Raw genomic sequence first — 8784 nt, 5'->3', positions numbered from 1 at the left:
TGTATGCGTGTGAATACTAGTTTAGTGTGTGTGCGTGTGTTTGTTCGCATTAGTAGGTGTGTTTGAATATAATATTATGTCTGCGGTGTTTGTGTGCGTAGGTTTGTGATTCTGAGAGGAAGAGCATAGGAGAATGAAAATAAAGACAATTGTAGGTGAGAATGAGTACAAACATAATGTGAGTGTGAGTATGTAATTGAGCATGTGCGTGGGGGAAAGCGTGATTTGAAACGCATGTGTGTTTGTGCGTGCCTGTAAGTTCACGCGTGTGTACCTGCATGTGTACTAGTGTACATTCGCATATATGTTCGTGTCAGCGGGATTTTCAGTTCGTTTGGGTTTTTTATCTTAATTTTGATTTTGTTTTCTTGGGGGGGGGGGGGTTCAACTTTTGAGAGCTCCAACAACGCTTCAATTATGTATTATTATGATCCAAAATTAATAATAAACTATTAACAAAAACTAATAATATGGCTTTGTGATTAATGTGAGTTTACAGACGAAGAGATGTTACCACTTCCTGGTCGACTTTCCATTTACAAAAATAAAGAATTTTTTCTTCTTTATTTTTTTGTAAAGGAGGAGGGGGTTGTTCGAAAAAAAAGGAGGACAGACATGATTAATAATATACTTCCGATGAAACAAATTCATGTTATACACACGCTGGTAGCCTATTTTCTTTTCTAAAATGGAAACAAAATGTTTAAGATTAATTAATCGTGTCGACGAGAGAATAATAATGATTATTTTTTTCGATTCAGTTTCTCCTTTCTCTTGCTAAAGTTACATTGTATACTTTTCAAGTTTATCAGTGTTTATTCTTAGATTTCAATATCAGTAGTAGTCTTTGTTATATCAGGAAGCACGACATAAACTTGTGTCTTGTCTTGATCTATATACGTGACGCCATGAGACCAGCACGTAGGTTTTAACCTGGGAAAAAGCTGAGGTTCGAGCAGTTGCAGTGTTGTGGGTTGGCGATGTTTATACCTGGCCCGTGAAGCCGGAGCAGTCCGATCTCTAATGTACCTGTTTGTAATGAAGACAGTTTATGGGAAAAGAATAATATTTACACTGTACGCGGTCTGAACAGGGAACGAACCGCAGGGTAAGATGTTTTTTTATCGTCTAGTTTTTAGCTGTTTGCTACTTGGTCTTCATGAGGCTGCGTGAGGCGAAATTTCAAAGATAAAAGTTTTGTAATGTGGTGGCCACTGGCATCCTCGGTTTGGTTCGGTTCGGTTCGGTTTTTCAGTTTTGTTGGTTCCGTCGATTAGGGGCTAGCCGGATTGTCCTTCACGGGAGAGACAAAACCGACAAAACCGACGAAACCGAAAAAAACCCCCAACCAACAACCGATGATGACCTTCAATTTTTAAAAAAATGCGTTTGTTTTCAAGGCCTCGTGTCGGGTGGATGGTGTGGGCGGTTGTTGGTCTAATTATACTTGAAAACGATCCGAATCGAACCGAACCGATCCTCCAATCGGCACCGTCTATTAGATTTGTCCGCGGTCCAGGACCGGTTGGCATTGTGTTTCTTATACAGTAGCGTTTTGTTTTATGTTTTAGTAACAGTTTTACGGCATTTGTAACACAATTAGGACATATCAGTGCGGAAGACTACAGTTATTACAAAAGAGTAGCAAAAACACAAGAAGAAGGAAAGACAAGGACACAATATATGTTTAATAGACGAGAAGGAGCAAACCACACCTGAGCACCCGCCAACAACCCACCCATAGCGTTTTACATATTATAAGCTGGGGTCCTTATTTCCATAAGTTGGGAGTTTTGTTCACTGTTGTATAACACATATCTCCCAGTACATGTACCGTGGCGTTCCTATGAAGCAGTACATACGAGACAGCACACTGAGGCACTCAAAAGCAGCCTGCGCTAGCGTGCCGCTCTGAGAAAGCTGTTTTTGCTAAAGGCAGCAGTATACACGGCGTTTCGTAGAGGAAGGAAGGTCTTTTTCAAAATTATTAAAACCACAGCCGAAGATTAAACAACAAGTTTTGTCACTCGGCAGTGCTGCTGCCAGCAGCCAACATCTGAAGAAACCTGTTGGTTTACGAAGCAACGGCAGCTTTTACTTCTTCGGTTTGTTTGAATGGAGACAGGCACATCGACACAATAATGGTGATTAAATACCGGAGACAAATAAAACGCACAAACAAGCCATGAAAGGAAAGCGAAACCAAAGTGGGACCTACCAGTGGCGCTCTCCAACCACCCACTGAAATGCAGCATGACATTCGATTTTTGAGACATGTAAATCAGCACTTCAGTTCAGATGTATTATTAATGGGTACCGCAAAATGGAAACAGTGCTGATAAAAGAATATCCACTCCTATAATTTGTTGAAAATAGAAAATCATCAGCCGCGGTAGTACTCCCATAAAGAAACGGGAAAAGGAAAAAGGGGGGGGGGGGGGGGGGGGGTTCCGCATGATTGCTGAATGCCCATTCTGCAGATGCCATGTTTCACATGCCACTTTTGCTGCTGAACTGCTTTTCTTTTCCTTTAAATTATTGGCCGAACACCAACCAAACAGGTCGTAATGTATCTCTTTTTGTTCGAATGAAAAAGGCGATCAGGTGACAAATAAAATATACAATGGGAGACAGGCGCAAAGCCCGATCCAGAAGCCACAAATAAGAGAGAATGACAAGATTCATTAGGAACTGTTTAACTTTCCGAGTGCATCTAATACCTCGACCGACTTCTGCTTTTTACAGGATGATCGATGGCTCCACAAATACATCATCTGTCAAAACTTACCCGAACGCTCTCTCGTGAAAGGCGTGCTGACCTGACAGGAGCATAGCGACTAGCAAACAATAGATGATGCACCAGGGTGGCAGGGCCAAACTGCACTACTGAGAGAAAGAAGGGAGGGGGGCGCAGAAAGGGGGGGGGGGACGGGCTATACTATTTTCTACGGCATGATTTGGAACCCCCTGCCCCCCCCCCCCCCTCAAGAAAAAAATAACGATAATTAACATAAAAATTAATTCATTTATTTGTTATTTTTAAAAAATAATAAATAAATAAATAAATAAATAAATAAATAAATAAATAAATAAATGAAAGAATGAATAAATAAATAAATCCTTTCTAATATAGTGATGACGTGTACGTATCGGTATCTCTTCTTTTACGACTATTTGAAACAATATCTAATCACAAAAGTGGCCAGCCTAAATAAAAAAAATCACCCAGCCCTGAAGGATGATTAAACCAAGGTCGCCCACACCACAGCTCTTGAAAAGACAAAACATCGAGTTAACGGTAGATTCTACTCCCCATAGTATCACACCCCGAGAAACGGGTAACGAGTAGTATAAAACAGATCTCTAAATATCGTATGATGAATGTAAGCAGAGAGCCATGCTGTAATTTAATTCATAGTCTAAAAGCTACAAAATAATAGTCATAAGAGTTTTTAGTTTTAATAAGTGTTTTACGGCACTTGCAACACAATAAGGTCATATAAGCGCCAAAGATTAAAGGTAAGGAGTTACAAGAGAGAAACAAACACAAAAAAGAAGGAGGGCAGATAAAGACGGTAGACGTTTCCTAGGAAAGAAGAAGCAAACCACACCAAAGCACCAGCCAACCACCCACAGTCATAAGAGTGCAAGAGAGAAAAAACACTTTAAAAATGAGACTTATTTCCGTCTTACACTGCGTGAGCAGCCACTTTGAAAGCAAGATCGTTGTGTTGTAAGTCAAGTGAAACTTAAAACATGGGGGGCAGACGGGGAGAAGAAGGCAAGAGACAAAGAGAAAAATGACGTGAACCTTCGTCTGTCCCAAACAACCCTTGATTCGGTACTCTGTCTTCTCAGCCCATCCTCTCTGACTTCAATGTCTCTGACTTCAATGTCCATTCACTATCTTTTTTAGAAGTGTTGAATAAAGAAAGAAGTAAGAAAATGGCAAACCCTGAACCCAAAATAGCTCGTTGCAACAACCCAAAAGTTTCGACTGTTTTTCTTGGAGGGGGATTTCATAGAGTCGAAACAAGAAGAAAAAAAAGGGCGGGGGGGGGCGCAGATTGTTTGCTTGGGCACTTTCTCCCCATTATGAAATATTACAGTAAATGTTTGGATCCAATATTCGGTCAGTTTAAAATGTAAAATATTCTGAGAGTCCGCTCAAAAAGGAAGAGCTGGACAGCGCACCCAGGCAGACAGACGGAAACACAGGAGCTTTCTCAAGCAAGAATGGAGCTCAGATCTGATCTTTTGCGAGCAAAGTGAAGAGAATAAATACACCACGGTACTTTTCAAGTGTTCATAATCTGACCAGCAGCACTACCTCTACCTCTGTCTGTCTGTCGGTTAGCGGCAGATATGTACCTCTAAAAACAAAGAAAGATAATAAAAGAAATTTTTACCATCTAGAAATAAGGCTATTGTCAAAATAAGCATAAATGTGTATTGCACTTTAGACATAACCCCAAAGATCTTGTAGTAATTAAATTCCTGCATGTGGTTGAATGATGCACCTGATGAGATATGTACATTTTGTTAGCTTTACTTCTTTTCATATTGAATTTTAATTAGAGTAATATATAATTTAATTTTTTTTATGTATACCTGCATGTATTTTTACGGTCCTGTACAGCCAAGAAAAATTTCTCTCTGGGATAATAAAGTATTATCTTATCTTATCTTATTGTATGTAAGTCTGTTGGTCTGCCTATCTATCTGTCTCTCCCTCTCTCCCTCTCTCTCTCTCTCTCTCTCTCTCTCTCTCTCTCTCTCTCTCTCTCTCTCTCTCTCTCTCTCTCTCTCTCTCTCTCTCTCTCTCTCTCTCTCTCTCTGTATATATATTTATATATATATATATATATATATATATATATATACCTCTTTATCTCCCCTCCCTCCCTCTCTCTCTCTCTCTCTCTCTCTCTCTCTCTCTCTCTCTATCTATCTATCTATCTATCTATCTATCTATCTATCTATCTATCTATCTATCTATCTATCTATCTATCTATCTATCTATCTATCTATCTATCTATCTATCTCTTGTATTCTATGTGTCGATAATGTCACGACAATAAAATTTGGTAAGAGTTTTACAGCACTTGCAACACAGTAAGGCCATATATATGCCGAAAAATAGATGTTTAACAAGAAAGTAACGTACACAAAAAAGGAGGAGAGAAGGACGACAGTTGTTTTATAGGAAAGAAGGAGCAGCCGTCAAATACCCATCACGAAAATAACAAATACAATAAATTAATGAATGTATAGCGAGTTAAAAGAAAAGTCTTACTATTTTGTTTCTCACTTTGATACCATTGCCGTCACATTATCTTTACAACTGAATCCGTTCTCTTTCCAATCATTGTTTTTACTGCATTCTTTCCAATATCAACTGGGTAAGCTTTTTCAGCGTCCTCCTCCAGACCTTTGGAAATAGCACTGAGATAATTCTTTGAGCTCCATCTTCAGTCTACCAGATTGGCTTTAAAAGCCATGGTGTTCCCGTTTTTGTTTCCCCTGCTACGTTCTAGACAGAAGAAAACCAAAAAAAAGAAAACTTAAAGCGTGTCTCAATCGCATCCCAAATTTGAACTGCAGGTCCTTTGTCTGGGCCCGAGACGTGTCAATCTCTGACATCTGAATGGATGTTGGTAGGATCGCCTGGTTGCCCACAAAGAACTCAATATCACGTTCTCTTCCTCCTCAACAATCGACCAGTCTTCACTCTTAATTTCGCATTCCCAATCGAAGCAGAAAGTTCCGGGGTTGAAGCCAGCTTACGCTTTCTTGAGAAGAGACGCTGGTTTTTAAAAAAAGAAAAAAAGAAAAAACAGACTGCACTATCAAGACTAGACGCCTGTTTCATCCTATCGCTTCAGCATCAAGACATCCAAAGATATTTTATACAAGCAAAGAAACAAAAAAAAAAATACTTATAATCGAAAAGCCCGACGAAATAAACTTACAGTCACTCTTATTGGATACAGTACTCTGTCAGTCTTTCTGTCTGTCTGTCTGTCTAGTCTAAATATAATATTAATGTTTATTTGTAAGCACACAAGCACATAGTATTTCGCAAGGTCTGTCAAAAATCATGTCATGCATTGACACACCAAAGCAAACAAACAATACACCCCCACACAAGAACGCACTCAACATAATATCATTGTCGCGTCGACCTCGATAGAAGCAAAGCCTGAAGGGTTGTCCCGACATTTCAAATAGTGGCCCAGACTCCATTAGCATCGAATTAAGACACTGGCCGATTCAACTCTGGACATCGAACGTTTACGCAAGTTTCTCACGGGACCAGCCAGAAAAATGCAATTTCCTATTTTCAAATTGTTGGAATGGGGTGAGGATAGAAAAAGGGGGAGCAGGGGAGAGGGGGGCGGGACAAAGAGAAATTGCTCGGGAATCGACCTTTGGTTTCCTGCATGAGACGGCAAAAAGCCTAACCACTACTCCACATACAAAGGCAATCAGGAAAATTGAAATAGTAATAGGATGAGCTAAATGCTCACTTCAAAACTGCAAGGGTACGAAAGAGACGGGGCCTCCAAATGTAATGTTCATCTTTGACGAAAGTGGATGGACGGTCTTGAAGACTCGACAAATAATCTAAACTCAAACTACCTATATGGGGATTCGAACCAGGGCTATCCGCACCAAAGCAAGATACCAACGGAGCAGAAGACTTGCCCCAAACACCAAAGTGTCCACTCACGACAAGCTACACGACAAAAACAAAAACATAATATGTATTGGCAATATGTTGAGTACAGGGAAGCACACTGACACGATACCGGTCCTTTCGCGCAAGGGATGAGAAAGCCTGCAGAAGCAACAGGGGGGAAGTAAAAAGAAAGCAGAGCCAACCAGTCGCGCCCTCCAACCACCCGCCCCGAGACAACAAAAAGAAAATAAGCAGATCAGAAGTCTCGCTTGGGGCTTAACAAGAAAGAAAGACAACTGCAGATTTTAAAAAATCCCCGCAGCCTGGTTTAGAGAGCCTCTTCTGTCATGTCGAGTTTCTTGTGGCCGTGGATGACGAGATGCCCCGTGTCATTTCCCCTGCTTTTTGTTTCCCTGTAAACGCTGTGACAAAAATTACGCCTCCCGTTTGCCACTTGGAACGATAGGCGTGGCCATCAATTTCCCTCCGCCTCGCATCACACAGAGGACCCGGTTGCAAATTGCCCGCCGAATGAAATCAATCTCGGCACAGACGTTACGAGTTAACTTTCTGGAAAAAAGGTGAGCAATGAAAAACAGGAAAAGAGGTGGCCGGACAGCTGAATTGTTGCACATATGCTCGCACGCACGCACCCACGTATTGTTACACATAAAAACATAGATGCACGAACACGTACCTGCAAAGGTACATTGTCACAAAGTATGTACTATTGCTTGCTTTGGCTAAAATCGGCTAAAGAGACGCACATCCATATCGACAAAGTAATGGCCAGTAGGTGAATGGTCAAAGAAAGATAGAAAAAACAGAGGACGAGACAAGATGTAGGCCGTCCATCCAAAAACAAAAACGGCTTTTGGGAAATAACTTTTATAAAACTGAACCAATTTATTTCAGATTTTGACACTTAAAATTAATTAAATTTTCTTTTTAAGACTAAAATTGATTTCTATACGACCATAAAAAGCAAGGGTTTTTCTCTTTTGTCGGTTAATTAAAGTGAAATGTTAGCTGAATTACAGTAGGCCTATCCATTCTCTCGTGAGCCAGATATGACAAAACGGTAAACAAAAACCACACCCTTCATGTCGTAAGAGACAGTCGGGACCCGTTCACAATCTCATGCGAATAGGAATGCTTCTATTACGTTTACTTACCGACTGTTAGAAAGTTAGAAAGCGATATCAGTACCATAATTTACGGTGGCCGCCAGTTAGGCAGAAAAAGGTCCTTCGTCTAGGGGTACAGCGCAATTCAAAGGGCAACTAGCGTTTACTTAGTTTCAAATCTGAAGGTACAACTAAAAGATAATCAAAAGTTATTCTTTTAAAAAAGCTGGGTTTTTTGTTAAATGGGCGGCCTGAGAGGGATCATGCTATGACATCACTTTATTATTTTTTTTAGAATTTCGACACCCGGGTCTGTACGTTCCGTTTTGCTTTTCCCCATATCCAAAGCACAATTCTTAAAAGAACTGTTGGGAATTAGCATTTAAAGCACCTGAGGTCAAGTCGAGGCTGGAGAAGGGTGAGGGGTGCAGTAACATTTTTCTCACAAAAATTTGTATCACTTCCAGAGTCTGCTCTCAGATTACCGTATAATACTCAGATTAACGTAAAATAACACGCAGCTCTCAAAAAGATGAGTCTGGAGAAAACGTCACCCGCCAGTCACTCTGACCCGGACCGGCTTGTCTGACCCTGCTGCACAGGGGAACAAACTGACCTCAACATTTCCGTTCAGGACATCGTCGCTAAGCCATCAGACTACAAGGAGACAAACTGCTCACACACTTGAAAGAGTTCATGCGGGGAAGGCAGAAGAAGAGCCAGACGCGCCCCCCTCGTCACCGGCTTAATACACGAAGCCTTAATAACTCTCTGATCTGAACCGCCCGCCGCCCCAGCCGATGTCAAAGGGTTTCATCTGCAGCGAAAATATAGCTGTGGTTGGAAGGTGTTGTGTCTAGGAGAGTCCGTCCAGAAGAGGCAAAAATTCCCAAGGACAGGACATATCACACACACACACACACACACACACACACACACACACACACACACACACACACACACACACACACACAG

This window comes from Aplysia californica, unplaced genomic scaffold (assembly GCF_000002075.1).
Source record: "Aplysia californica isolate F4 #8 unplaced genomic scaffold, AplCal3.0 scaffold00002, whole genome shotgun sequence".
Taxonomy (NCBI): domain Eukaryota; kingdom Metazoa; phylum Mollusca; class Gastropoda; order Aplysiida; family Aplysiidae; genus Aplysia; species Aplysia californica.
The sequence above is the reverse complement of the archived record's forward strand: the minus strand, read 5'-3'. Positions refer to the sequence as shown.